This window comes from Berghia stephanieae, chromosome 4, assembly GCF_034508935.2.
Source record: "Berghia stephanieae isolate SIO BIC M18660-M18661 chromosome 4, UCSD_Bste_1.3, whole genome shotgun sequence".
In the NCBI taxonomy this organism is placed as follows: domain Eukaryota; kingdom Metazoa; phylum Mollusca; class Gastropoda; order Nudibranchia; family Aeolidiidae; genus Berghia; species Berghia stephanieae.
Window position 1 is genome coordinate 43,034,186 of NC_088363.1, and position 15,000 is coordinate 43,049,185.

General features: G+C 39.0%; 1 protein-coding gene across 2 annotated transcripts in view; it reads right to left on the reverse strand.

Annotated features, from left to right (window-relative positions):
• The window catches only part of LOC144970624 (alpha-1,3-mannosyl-glycoprotein 4-beta-N-acetylglucosaminyltransferase A-like), a 110,556-nt gene that overhangs the window by 72,978 nt on the left and 22,578 nt on the right, over positions 1 to 15,000 (reverse strand). Inside the window, exon 1 of one of the 2 annotated variants that reach the window (XM_078910450.1) lies at positions 13,461 to 13,803. The exons of the other annotated variant lie outside the window; for it this stretch is intronic. The gene's annotated coding sequence lies outside the window, so the exon portion shown is untranslated. Of the gene's footprint in view, positions 1 to 13,460; positions 13,804 to 15,000 lie in introns of those variants that run through there. 2 annotated transcript variants of the gene reach the window in all.

The following is a 15,000-nucleotide window of genomic DNA, read 5'->3' on the forward strand; positions in this document are numbered from 1 at the left end:
AGAAAAAAATATGTATAGCAAGAGCTAACAGCTATTGTGTTTTAGTGAAGTAAATCTATTTTTGTATAGGTTGGGTGTGAAGTTTTGGGGAAAATCCGGAAAATGACCGGTAAGGAGAGAGTTAAACCAGACCCATACCAAACATGTCCGGTCATCAGACCTACAAATATTAGGAAGTGGTTATTCAGTATCAGATACTGAATAGTGCTTTGCCACTATTCAGTATCCATAAGGAACTCTTTTTCATAGAGAGAGTGAAAAGTGCGACAATCTCGGTTGAATGGAAATAAACTGTTGACCTACTTCCAGATTGAACGCATGCACTAACTGACAGCCCGAATCGAAGCTGTAAAAATATTTTGATCGTAATTTTTTTTAAATTTCTGCTTTTATGCAATTAACATAGTTCAAAATATCAAAATAAGAGTGGCATTCAAATCCATTTTTAAATGTCTAAATAGACATGATTAAATGTCACTAAGAGTTCAGTGACACCATGGCTTGGTGGATATAAGCTGTTTGACTCTGAGTTTAAGGTTCGAGAGTTCAAATCCCGGTAGGGGTAACTTGTTTTTTTTTCCCCATTATTTTTTTAATTCCTTCTGTCTATTGATATTTTTTAAACTTTTGTTTTTATAATTTTATTTGCTTGTAATATACTTTAATGTTGATATTATACTATTGTACTTTTATTATTATTATTATTATATTATTATTATTATTATTATTATTATTATTATTATTATTATTATTATTATTATTATTATTATTATTATTATTATTATTTCTACTTACTTACTATTATTATTATTGTTGTTGTAATCGTCATCATCACTATTATGATTATGATGATTATTTTTTTTAACCAAGTAGTTGGAGTGATTTAATCAGTTATCGATTTATTACGAATATCTTTTATGTGTTATCATCTCGTTGTTGTTTTTCATTATTGTACTCTTCTATTGTTCATTATTTTTTAAAATCTTGCTTTTTTTCTGTTTGTCTCATTTGTTGTTGTTGTTGTTGTTCTTGTTGTTGTTTGTTTGTTTGTTTGTTTGTTTGTTTGTTTGTTTTGTCATCTAAGGCAAACCCGATTCATTATAAATATGTGGGCAGACTTTCTGCATTTTTTAATTGAGCGATGTACTTCCGTGAATTAATTGCCGTACTATATTAAAATTTACGTGATAATAATAATAATAATAATAATAATAATAATAATAATAATAATAATAATAATAATAATAATAATAATAATAATAATAATAATAATAATAATAATAATAATAATAATAATAATTTAAATAGATACTGAATATTAGACTACAATTGACATCTATTTACTGAATACACGTGGTATTGTTAGGGTGTTTTTTTTTTACGAAACCTGCCAAAAACACGCCGATACCCGACAAAGTTATGTGAAGTAGGCAGCATGGGGAGTGAACCTGGGACTCAGGGAAGTGTACGCCGTTGGGGAGTGAACCTGGGGCTGGGTTTCGTAAAAAAAAAAAAGCAATTACTTTTTTACGAAACCCGACAATATCCGACAAAGTTATGGAAAGAAAGTAGGCAACAGTGGGGGAGTGGACAGGAGATTCAGGGAAGTGTACACTATTGGGGAGTAAACCTAAGTCTATGGTTTTTTGGCGGGTTTTGGCGGATTTCGTAAAAAAGTAATTGCTTCATTCTCGTCTGGTACCCATCTCCCATAGTCCGGCTACATTTCCCACTGGTATCCATCTCCCCTAGTCCCAGGTTCATTTCCACTGATATCCTATTCTCACAGTCCCAGGTTCACTCCCAACCGGTGTGCACTTCCCTGAGTCCCGGTTCATTGCCCAATGGTGCCCACCTCCCATAACTTTTGAAAATTTCGGTAGGTTTCGAAATAAAAGTACATTCTGAGCTCACTGTCCACTGGAATCAGCCTCTTGCAGTCCCAGGTTCAATCCTCATCAGTGTCCAAATCCCAGATTCACTCCCCACTGCTGCCTGCTTCCCATAACTTTGTCGGGTTTTGGCGGGTTTCGTAAATAAGTAATTCCCCCTCCCCCTTGGTATTGCTTTTTTACAAAATCCAGAGTCCCAGGTTCACTCCCCACAAGTGTACACTTCCCTGAATCTCAGGATCACCCCCCACTGTTGCCTGCTTCAATAAGTTTGTCGGATATTGCCATATTTTGTCGGGTTTCGTAAAAAAGTAATTGCTTTTATATGAAACTCGCTGAAACCCGCCGAAAACCAGAGTCTCAGGTTCACTCCCCACTGGTGTACACTTCCCTGAGTTTCAGGTTCACTCCCCACTGGTGTACACTTCCCTGAGTCTCAGGTTCACTCCCCACTGTTGCCTACTTCCCACAACTTTGTCGGATATTGCCGGGTTTCGTAAAAAAGTAATTGCTTTTATGTGAAACTCGCTGAAACCCGCCGAAAACCATAGTCTCAGGTTCACTCCCCACTGGTGTACACTTCCATGAATCTCAGGTTCACTCCCCACTGTTGCCTACTTCCCACAACTTTGTCGGATATTGCCGGGTTTTGTAAAAAAGTAATTGCTTTTATGTGAAACTCGCTGAAACCCGCCGAAAACCATAGTCTCAGGTTCACTCCCCACTGGTGTACACTTCCATGAATCTCAGGTTCACTCCCCACTGTTGTCTACTTCCCATAACTTTCTCAGATATTGCCAGGTTTCGTCGGGTTTCGTAAAAGAGTAATTGCTTTTATATGAAACTCGCTGAAACCCGCTGAAAACCAGAGTCTCAGGTTCACTCCCCACTGGTGTATACTTCCCTGAGTCTCAGGTTCACCCCCCACTGTTTGCCTACTTTCAATAACTGTCGGATATTGCCGGGTTTCGTAAATAAGTAATTGCTTTTATGTGAAACTCGCTGAAACCCTCCGAAAACCAGATTCTCTGGTTCACTCCCCACTGGAGTACACTTCCATGAATCTCAGGTTCACTCCCCACTGTTGCCTACTTCCCATAACTCTCTCGGATATTGCCAGGTTTCATCAGGTTTCGTAAAAAAGTAATTGCTTTTATATGAAACTCGCTGAAACCCGCTGAAAACCAGAGTCTCAGGTTCACTCCCCACTGGTGTACACTTCCCTTAGTCTCAGGTTCACTCCCCATTATTTGCCTACTTTCCATAACTTTGCCCCATTTTGTTGGGATTTGGCGCATTTTGTAAACAAAAAGTAATTGCTTTTTTTTATACAAAACCCGCCGAAACCCAGTCCCAGGTTCACTCCTCACTGGTGTTTACTTCCACGAATCTCAGGTTCACTCCCCACTGTTGCCTACTACCCATAACTTTCTCGGATATTGCCAGGATTAATCGGGTTTCGTAAAAAAGTAATTGCTTTTATATGAAACTAGCTGAAGCCCGCCGAAAACCATAGTCTCAGGTTCACTCCCCACTGGTGTATACTTCACTGAGTCTCAGGTTCCCCCCCCATGCTTTGCCGCATATTGCCGGGTATCGTAAAAAAAGTAATCCCCCCCCCCCCCCCCATTTTTTATTGCTTTTTTACAAAACCCAGATTCCCAGGTTCACTCCCTACTGGTGTACACTTCCCTGAATCTCAGGTTCATCCCCTCCCCCCCCCCCCCCCCCCCCCTACACCACACACACACACACACACACACACACACACGCTGCTGCCTACCTCCCATAACTTTGTCGGATATTGCCGGGTGTCGTCGCGTTTCGTAAAAAGTAATTGCTTTTTATTACGAAACCCGCCGAAACCCAGTCCCAGGTTCACTCCCCACTGGTGTACACTTTTCTGAGTCCCAGATTCACTCCCACAGCTGTCCTCTTCCCATAACTTTGTCAGGTTTCGGAAAAAAAAACACCGTACAAAAACCACTATTTAGTGTCAGATACTGAATAGTGCAAAACCACTATTCAGTATCAGATACTGAATAGTGCAAAACCACTATTCAGTATCAGGTACTGAATAGTACAAAAGCACTATTCAGTATCAGATACTGAATAGAACAGTAAAGGAAGGTGCCCCAAACGTAAACAAAGGTCGAGAAGCACGTGGCAAACCACATGTTCCTGTCTTGACAGCTCACGTTCCAATGTAAATAATAGAAAAAAATAACCTTTAAAATTTGGCTGTTAGGTGGCAAAAGAAACACATATTCATAAATACTCGATCATGCATCAAATAATGTCTAGATATGGATATTTTATGGAACAAAAGGTAAAATTTTCTAAAATTTATCAAAAGTTACAGTCTATCTATTTTTAGACCAGAGCAAATTACTCCGCTGGTGTGAACAAAACGAGAATTATTCGGAGCCTGTTTTCATAATAATTTAGCCTTATAATATTATTTCTGCAACTGTTAGATTTTATGTAAACATATTTTCAATACTGAAAGTGTATTGCCTACAACTCAAACTACAAAATTGGGAGACCTATATTGTGCGTAAATTTTTCCGGTCCCTAACGGAAATCACTAGCAACTTGTTATTGTTTACGTTTCGGGCACCTTCCTTTACTGTTCTATAGTGCAAAACCACTATTCAGTATCAGATACTGAATAGTGCTAGCCCAAATATTATGTGCACGTCGCTTATTTTCGATCGATTCATTTTAAAGTAAAATATTATGTCTGACTATTATGAACAAAAAGCGTTTTGTTAATGCACGATACTGACAGTGGTTCGCGGGATTGGTAGCCATATAACTGATCTGCAGCTATTGTAACGGTGAACACAGGTACTTGTGTTATCTTGGAATCAACGGGTGTAGTACACATTGTGTGTCGAGTGGCGTTCTTCAGATACCGTACGCCTGGCTAAGAAACTCACAACATGACATTGCCCTCCGAATATACGTGGCCTTCGTAAAGTTATGGCCTGACGGTGGCCTTCGTAAAGTTATGGCCTGATACTGACCAAAAAAATGACGTCAAAATGCCAGTCTTTGGCCACAAAAGAAAACAAATCGTGGGTTGTAGTCAATAGTTCAACCAATGAAATAACTTGTTTCCATGAGCTCTACTAACGAACTCACTAAGCGGTGCAAAAAACAAATAATGACGTCAAACTGTCAGTCCTTTTGGATTTCAGTGTCAGACTATAACACAACAATGGCTACGATATGACGGACCAAAACACAAAACTGTAAACAAAACTAAGTGTAACCTTGATGGACAATACAGTTTAGTGAGAATTACTCATAAACATGGATGGCAAAAAAAAATAATCAAAAAACAAAAACACAAATACAAAAAAAAAAAAAAAACAAAGAAAAAAAAAATGAAAATAACAAAGACCCGAGTGACGTCAACTTCGTTCTATCTATTGACCAAGCCGACAGTTGTCTACAACGGAACATGAGGCTCACTGTCTGAACACGGTATTATGTCGGATCCAATAGGACCCCGAATTGTGAATATAGAAATACTATAATGAGACCTTCCAGTGTTTTGCAACGCAAGAAATTGTAATTATTATTCTCCACAATAACGAATAAAAACTAATTTAAAAAGTCCTATAGTAAAAAGCTATAGTATATCTATGGGGACCCCCAATTTACTGTATAGTATACGCGCAAAGGGACCTAGATCGATCCCGTGTGAAGTCGAGATATATTTCTGACCCCCCCCCCCCCCACCACCACCACCACCACTGCCCCGATCCACCCAGCAGCGAATGGGTAGTTGGGTCTGCTAGATATGTCGGAAAGTACTTTGCGATAGACGAGCGTCCTATCCTCCCGAAGCTTAGCAAGAAATTCCAATCGTCCGTTTCACGCTATAGAACCCGGGATAAACTCCGGCTCCATGAGCCTAAAGGCTCGAAAGGAGGACAAGTAAATTGACATTTCCTTTCCAGTATCATGGTCTTCGCGGAATAACACCGTTTTGAGACGGTGGATCACCTACGACCGGTATCAAGGGCATCATGAAGTCTATCCTCCGGCGTCTATCGAATCAGTTTGCACAACTCATTATAAGTAGGGTATAGATAGTATGAGCTTGGCTAAGAAGCTCACAACATTGCCATCCGGATCAACGGACCAACACACAAAACTATGTGTAACCTTTAACATTTATAGTCTGGTCTCAAAACGCGGATGGCAAAAACACAATAACAAAGACCCCAGTGAACTTCATTCTATCTATAAAATTATCATGTTCATCTTCTTTCACCAAGTCGGCCTTTGGTTTCAGAGATTAAAAAAATATTTAAAAAAAAAAAAATAAATGTGTCAAGTAGTCTAAGTGTCGGATAACACAGCGTACAGGCTCTGCTTTGGCCTCATGAATATTATAAGGTATAAGTTTAAGTTTGGTGAGTGGCCTTGAAAAACATCCCAAATGTTTGGCTGGTTAAAGTAAACTTTAAGCGAAATTCCTAACAGTCCACCCCATCCGGCCCACTGTATGTATGTGTGTGTGTGTGTGTGTGTGTGTGTGTGTGTGTGTTATGTATGTATGTATGTATGTATGTATGTATGTATGTATGTATGTATGTATGTATGGATGGATGGATGGATGTATGCATGTATGTAGGTAGGAAGGTAGGTGGATGGGTGGGTGGTTGGGTGGGTGGGTACGAAGGAAGGAAGGAAGGATGGATGGATGGATGAATGGATTGGTGGATGACTGGATGAATGGATAAATGGATGAATGGCTGGCTGGCTGGATGGATGGATGGATGAATGAATGGATGACTGGATGGATGGATAGATGGATGGATGGATGAATGGATGGATGGAGGTATGGATGTATATGGGACTTTTTTTCTTTCTAAAGCGATCCTCTTATATCCTTAGTTCTTTGTTAAATCAAACAAATTCTTTTTTCTTGCTACATTTTTTGTCTGATTGAAAATACTCTACAATCATTTTTGCAGTGATATAAAGGGATATTATACATGTTCAATGTAGGTAGGTGCATCAAAATGGCCTGTCCCTCGGTTTAGTTGAAGATAAATATCGATTCAATTTTCCCAAAAACGATTATCTTTTGCTCTCAGCTGCTTTTTCAAATAATAGAGGAATGCTTTAAGTATTTATTTAGTAATGGCCAGTCATAGTTTCACGATTTGTTTTTATTTATTTATTTAAATGTAAGTTTTGTCCCTTGTGTGGCTATGTGGTCTAATGGTACGACACTCGCTTTCGGATCGGAAGGTCCTGAGTTCGAGCCTCGCTCGGCGCATAGTTGAGTCCTTGGAAAAGGCTTTTACTTACATTCTCTCACCGTACTCGAGTGTAAAATTAGTACCAGGTCGTTAACGGCGTTGTTTCTGTCGGAAAAAAATGTAATGTCGTCTAACAGGCGTCATGTCTTGTTATACATGTCACGTTGTTAGTCAAGGATCCCTTGTAAAGCGCTTTGAGCATGTTTCGTGGATATTGCCCTATATAAAAGCTCAAGTAGAAAAATAATAGCCCCTCCGTTAAAATGAACAATTCATTGTATGGTAAGATTTTTTCTTCAAATATATATCATCGCTTCCGATTTTATCGATAGTTCGAAGTTGACGTCACTCAGATCTTTGTGATTGTTTTTTTTTTTTTTTTTTGCCATCAGCGTTTATGAGTAATTCTCACTAAACTTTATTAACCAGACTATAAAGTTCAAGGTTAGACACAGTTTTGTGTGTTGGTCGTTTTATTTCTGGATGGCGATGTTGTGAGCTTCTTAGCCAAACGCATACAGATAGAATATAGATAGAATGAAGTTAACGTCACTCAGGTCTTTGCTATTGTTTGTTCTTTTTTTTGCCATCCGCGTTTATGAGTAATTCTCACTAAACGGTATAAATCCGACTATATTACACATAGTTTTGTGTGTTGGTCCATTATACTTCCGGATGGCAATGTTGTAAGCTTCTTTGCCAAGCGCACACTATCTGCTATACTTCAATGTTTCATTCTTCACGGCCTTAGCTTTGACTTGTTAAAACTATTAGATTTGTAAAAACAATACATGCAAAGATGTCCTCTCCGTTACAGTCTTCTCCGTTACGGAAATCGCCACTGTTTTTTGTTTTTTTTTTGTTTTGTTTTTTTTTTTCGTAACGGAGATGACACCGATTTGTAACGGATCGGACAAATTATTAGATGTATATACATCTTAACTTGAGCTTTTACATAGTGCAATATCCACATCCACTACACGTGCTCAAAGCGGTTTACAAAGGGTCCCTCAACAACACGAAACGTGTAGAACGAGACATGACGCCTGTTAGGCGATAATACAATTTTTTTTTTGCTACAGAGGCGACGCTGTTAATGGCCAGGTACTCATTTTACACCTGAGTACGGTGAGAGAATGTGAGTGAAGAGCCTTTTTCCAAGGACTCAGATATGCGCCGAGCGAGGCTCGAACCCAGGACCGTCTGATCCGAAAGCGAGTGTCATACCACTAAACCACATAGCCGTACATCTACATATCCAGAGTTTATAATTATTTTGAATCATTATTTCTTTTAGGGGACAGTAACAACTGAACAAATATTTGATAACTTTCCCAATCATTCTGACTACCATACCCTGTTGCCTTAGATCTAAATCGTTTCTTTCGAACTACACATGACCTATCTGTATGACCTGGAGGTATGTTTTTCATGGTAGAACTTTGGCCTCTTTCTAAACATATATTCACCAATGGTCCCGAATGACTCTCTGTTGAGATGTTAAAAAAAACAAACATGCCTTTTCTATGTCTCTGTAACATAGATAAAGAGAGAATATGTTTGAAATAATATATTTATATTATTTTGGTTTTATTCTTCATTAGAGACTTATGACCATAGAGAATACAGGACGGCACAGACAAGGGCCTGTATTCTCTATGATCTGCGCTTATGACTGCTACAAAAAGCGTGCAGGCGCACCGTGCAAGGTTGACAGCAGACAAGGCTAGGTAATGACAAGGTGAAGGACAAGTAGCAAAGAGAAAAAGAAAAAAGAGAAACGCACACACACACACACACACACACACACACACACACACACACACACCAGTGGTTTGAATGTCAGAGCGACAACACAGAAAAATAAAGAGAAAATGAAAGGCATCCAAAAATCTTGAAAAATCGATTGAAGAAAAAGTAAAAAGGGATGAAGACGAGGGCACCGAGGGTGAAGACAAAGTTCCAGTACCATTTCGCTCTTATTAAACTGCTCAAGAAATTGACACGTGATAAAAAAAAGGACTTGTTACGCACTTGCCATGGGTATGTATTAATGATGGCAAAGCTAGTAGGAAGAAGAGTTCAAACGAGCCCGCTTCTATGATCTGAGATTTCTTTTTGCGCGTTGATGTTTCCAAGATAGCGGGAAACACCCCCCCCCCCCCCCCAAAAAAAAAAAAAAAAAAAAAAAAAAAAAAAAAACAAAAAAAAAAAAAAAAAAAAAAAAAAAAAAAAAACAAAACAAAAAAAAAAAAAAAAAAAAAAAAAACAACAACAACAAAAAACGAACAAAGTAACGACAAGAAAAGTCAGTAAGCAGAGTAGAATTTTGACTGACACTCTGTGTAACATTTATCCAAAATATACAGCAGAGTATGATGCAACACAAAAATACAAGCTTCACAACATTTTAGAGGTATAAGCCTTTCTAGGCAATCCACCTAAAGACTGACAGAAAGACTTGCCAGTGTAAAACGTGAAAATGTTCAATTTGTTGCATAGGGACAAGTTGGGTGCCTTGCAGACAGCAACGAAAAATGTGTTTAGTATGAAAAAGTGTTTGTGATCAGATAGAAAAGTGTATGTTTGAGGAGTGCTTGTGTCATTCAAAAAAAGGTGCCAAAGTTTTGAACATTCAGTCAGATACAATGCGTATCTATATTGTAAAGAAGAAAGAAAGAACTGTAAAGAATGGAAAGAAGAAAATATCAATCTTAACTAAAAAGGAGATGAAGAAGGGACATAATATTCCAGTTTAGAAGAAATTTTCTTTGTATGAGCGCCTAACATCTTGCACAAGAGACACTTCTTCATAATGAAAAATCAGTGTCAGTATTATGGTTTCACTAAGACAACTTGATTTCCAAAGACGTCTTAGTTCATGTTGATTTCGCAGAAAACGTTTCAGATATAATCAAGAAATTCAAAGTGTCTGGGTGGCCTAGTGATAAGGCATCCGTCCCGTCTTGTCATAAAGGTCAAGAAAAGTTAAGTGTGGTAAGCAGCCAAATGAGTGACAGTAAATTCGTGGGAAATTCTGATAACGACGTTGTTTCGTCCTTGTGCAAGGAAGGCACTTTACACACATTACCCCACTCGACTCAAGTGTCAATGTATTCTTTCTTCTTCATAAAACAAACAATGAAAACTCGTATTTAAAAATTTGGCCAGAAAACTCTTCCTTCAAATATCGACCGTATAAATGTCCCTCATCTTGGCAAAAAAACAAACTCTCAAATATTTGAGACTTCGAGAAGTCCTAGGTTTGAAGGTTTTTATGCCAAGATGAAGGTCATTTAAATTGATTGATTGAAGAGATTTCTGGCCACATTTTTAAATACGAGTTTTTCTACGGCCGGGCTCTTTCGTGCACGATACATTATGGCACCAAAACACCGAATTCAACAGAATAATAAAAAAAAATAATTGAGCTTTTATCAAGGAATTTACCCAAAGGAAACCGTACGGTGCTCTTATTGGCTAGCCAACCAGCGGCCTCGATGACAAAACCATCCGACATTTTGACTTGGGCTGGGAATTGCGTTACTATAGTAAACAAGCGCTGATCGGCCGTTCATGAAATCTAAGAAAATAACTTCCTGCTCGATCGTTTAACTCAAAATTATTCAAAACGATGTCTCTAAAATAATATAAATGTGACTTCTTACGGTTTTCTTCACGGTCAAAACCACACAAAATTCTATTAATGATTACGTCCTAGGCAAAAAAGAATATTGACAGGTCGACCGAGAGTTGAACTCATCAGACGACAAACATCAATGCGAAGTGTAGAGAGAGTCAAGCTATTCTTTGTTTTGTCCTGTTCTATATAGAGAAAAGGATAAATAGTATAGCCTCGTGTGTGAGTGGTTGCGTATCATGGTCCTATTTTTAAATTGTTTCTGTTGTTTATGTGTGTACCTAGTGATGACTCTCTCACATTCACTGCATCATCATAGCACAGAGACGCCTACTTTAAATTTGGCTCACAGGAATTTCAGACACCAGTCGTAGGAATTTCAATGCCGAAAGAGGAATTCCCGCACACAAGAAAAGGGAATTGGTATGGTATTTGGCATACATATTGTATAGTATCTAGTTCTTAATAGATAACTGATTATAATTATACTATGATATATAAACACAATGCCAAATACAATTCCGAAATTTCCTTATTTCAAATGAAGTAAAGCTCCAAAACCTAATGGTAGTGATTGTAGTACTGGTGGTAGTGAGGATGATGTGGTGTTGGTGATTGTAGTAGTGGTGGTATTGGTGATCATTTGGTGGTGGTAGTTGTAGTTGTAGTAGTAGTAGTAGTGATGATGATGTGATGGTGGTTGTAGTAGTAGTAGTAGTGATGATGTGGTGGTGGTGGTGGTGGTTGCAGTAGTAGTGGTAGTGATGACGATGTGGTTGTGGTGGGTTTAGTAGTAGTGGTAATGATAATGATATGGTGGAGATGGTTGTAGTAGTAGTGGTTGTGATGATAATATGGTGGCGGTGGTTGCAGTAGTAGTGGTAGTGATGACGATGTGGTTGTGGTGGTTGGAGTAGTAGTGGTAGTGATGATGATGTGCTGGTGGTGGTGTAGTAGTAGTGGTATGGATAGTGATGTGGTGCTGGTGGTTGTAATAGTAGTGGTAGTGATGATATTGTGGTGGTGGTTGTAGTAGTAGAGGTAGTGATGATGATGTGGTGGTTCTTGTAGCTGTAGTAGTACTGATAGTGATGATGATGTGGTGGTTGTAGTAGTAGTGGTAGTGATGATGATGTGGTGGTGGTTGTAGTAGTAGTGGTAGTGATGATATTGTGGTGGTGGTTGTTGCAGTTGTAGTGGTCGTGATGATGATGTGGTGGTGGTGGTTGAAATAGTGGTAGTAGTGATGGTTGTAGTAGTAGTGGTAGTGATAATGATGTAGTGGTGGTGGTTGCAGTAGTTGTGGTAGTGATGAAGTGGTGATTGTGGTTGTAGTAGTAGTGACAGTGATGATGTGGTGGTTGGAAAACACATTCTATGTTATTATAATACATGATTACACACATTCTCTAACTTCATTATTTGACAGCTTTCTTGTGGCATAAATATACGCAACAGTTCTGAACCATTTTATTGTGGATTTTGATATTGTTGTTGTTTTTGTTGTGTTCACATAGAGACCGAATGAATGGTAATGTTTACATTCCCAGTCCAAGACAAAATGTGACCCACCGTCTCAAAGCGGTATTATGTCGGGATACACTCGGTTAGGGAAATTCAATTCATATCCACAAATATCAAACTTGGGTTTACTTTCTCTACGTCATGGTGGAATATAAATACTATTTATTGCTTTGCAAAAACTTCTAAGGTCCGATTTGTCATCATTCTATCTCTAAATTTACATTTTTGGGTTATGAATCATCCCGACATAATACCGTTTTGAGATGGAGGGTCACAAATGGCGCTGAATGCTTTCATTGGTGGACACTTTTTAGGCTCCGTACGTATTCTCATTCGTTTAATTCTATGGTTTTTATATAGCGCAATATCCACTAAATGTGCTCAAAGCGCTTTACAAGGGGTCCCTGGCCAACAGCAACAGTTAACATTTAGGATGGGACATGACGCCTGTTAGGCGATGTTACAATTTTTCGAAAAGAGACAACGCTTTTAACGGCATTTTAAACCTGAGTATGGTGAGAGAATGTGATAAAGAGCCTTCTCCAAGGACAACTATGCGCCGAGCGAGGCTCGAACACAGGACCTTCCGATCCGAAAGCGAGTGTCATACCACTAGACCACATAGCCGCACTCAATGTCAAGGAACGAAATTGACGTCATTCAGCTCTTTTTTTTGTTGTTTTTAGGCAGCCATTTTAATGATTATTTCTCACCAAATTCTATCAATCAGAACAAAAACGTTTGATATTTTTTATATACGGCTGGCAGGTGTTGTATTTTGCCAAAACGCATATCATCAATATCTCACTACACAACTTAGTACCTTTTTGACGCGACGAGTTTCATGTGAATAATCGGTTGTGTGCATAGCCGTCTTAATTACATGCCTGTTCCCCAAAAACAATAAGCCCCACAGATTCTAAGCCTTATGCCCGCACTTTTAACACAGGTGATGGCAAAAATGCATGATGTCTCAAGTATTGCGATGCATTTCCATCATCCGTGTTTCGAAATATTGTGATAAATACCAACACCGACAAACTGTGAACCTACTGATATGGCTGCTTGGCATGTACCAAAGGTTGCTATAAAGTATAAATAGTTGTGTTAAACACTCACCAATCCATAATAATATAGTAATCTCCGTTTCGAATTAATATTATTATAAAACAGGATAAAAATCGCTCACGAACACATCAAAATAGCGTTATACTGCACAATCCAGTGGTTGAACTATTATGATGTGCCAGAAAGGTGGAAAACCGATTGTCTCTTATTAGTTATCGACCTTCTCTCTCTCTCTCTCTCTCTCTCTCTCTCTCTCTCTCTCTCTCTCTCTCGTATCCCACCCTTTTCACTCTAAATCACACACTCTCTTATGCTACACTCTTCCCGCTGGTTGTTCTTTCATTTGATCTAACAACGCGCGCTGTCGCTGAGCCCTAAGCTATCGGAAAAGTCCACCCGCTCTCGCTCATCTTGCGTTTTACCTATTTCCGTGTTTGCAATAAAAAGCAGGACTAGCTGTCTCTATCGCTAACAAAAAGAAGCGCGCATTATCGCAAGCGCGAGTGATGCTCTGCGTTGAGGTAAATATTTATAATATCCGCCAGCCGGATATATTGTTGAACCAACACACAAAACTGTGTGTAACCTTGAATGTTTATAGATAGAATGCGCTTGGCCAAGGAGTTCACAACATTGCCATCCGGAAGTATAACGGACAAACACACAAACTATGTGTAACCATGAACTTTTATAGTCTGGTTAATACAGTTTAGTGAGAACAACTCACAAACGCGGATGGCAAAAACAATAATAAAGGCCTGAGTGACGTCATCTGCATACTATCTATAGTCTGATTGATTAAATTTAGAGAGAACTAACCGCCAAAATGAGTCTAAAATTATTTGTTTTAAACAATAAAAAAGAGCGGATTGACGGCAAATTCGTTACTTGTTTTGATGTTTTTTTCTTGTCCCGCCCGCTCACCCGGTGCTTTCATAACTACCCTGCCTTTCGCATCTCTCTCTCTCTCTCTCTCTCTCTCTCTCTCTCCCTCTCTCTCTTCCCCCCCCCCTCTCTCTCTCTCTCTCTCTCTCTCTCTCTCTCTCTCTTCTCTTCTCTGTCTCTCTCTCCTCACCCCCCTCTCTTGACTTTTGTTAACGGCACAGGCGCCCGTATCCTATCCAGAGAGAGAGAGAGAGAGAGAGAGAGAGAGAGAGAGAGAGAGAGAGAGAGAGAGAGAGAGAGAGAGAGAGAGAGAGAGAGAGAGAGATCAGCTTGTCATCAAGGACTCGCGCTCACCTTTCGTGTTTTCGATTCGAGGGAAAATAGACGCGGTCATGTCCTCTCGCCTCTCATTAATCTGTGGTCTGGTCGACCCTGTGCATCGACTTTAATCTAACCCAAAGAAGTCTACATTAGAAAGTAGAAAGGTGGTGTCATAGTTTTCATAGCTTGGCTTGTGACCAGAGTCTTATGTCACTGCTTGTGACCATTAAATCGTCTACTAATAGTACTATATAGATAGTTCGAAGATGACGTCACTCATGTCTTTGTTTTAGTTTTTTGCCATCCGCGTTTATGAGTAATGCTCACTGAACTGTATTAACCCGACTATAAGCGTTCATGGATACACATAGTTTTGTGTGTTGGT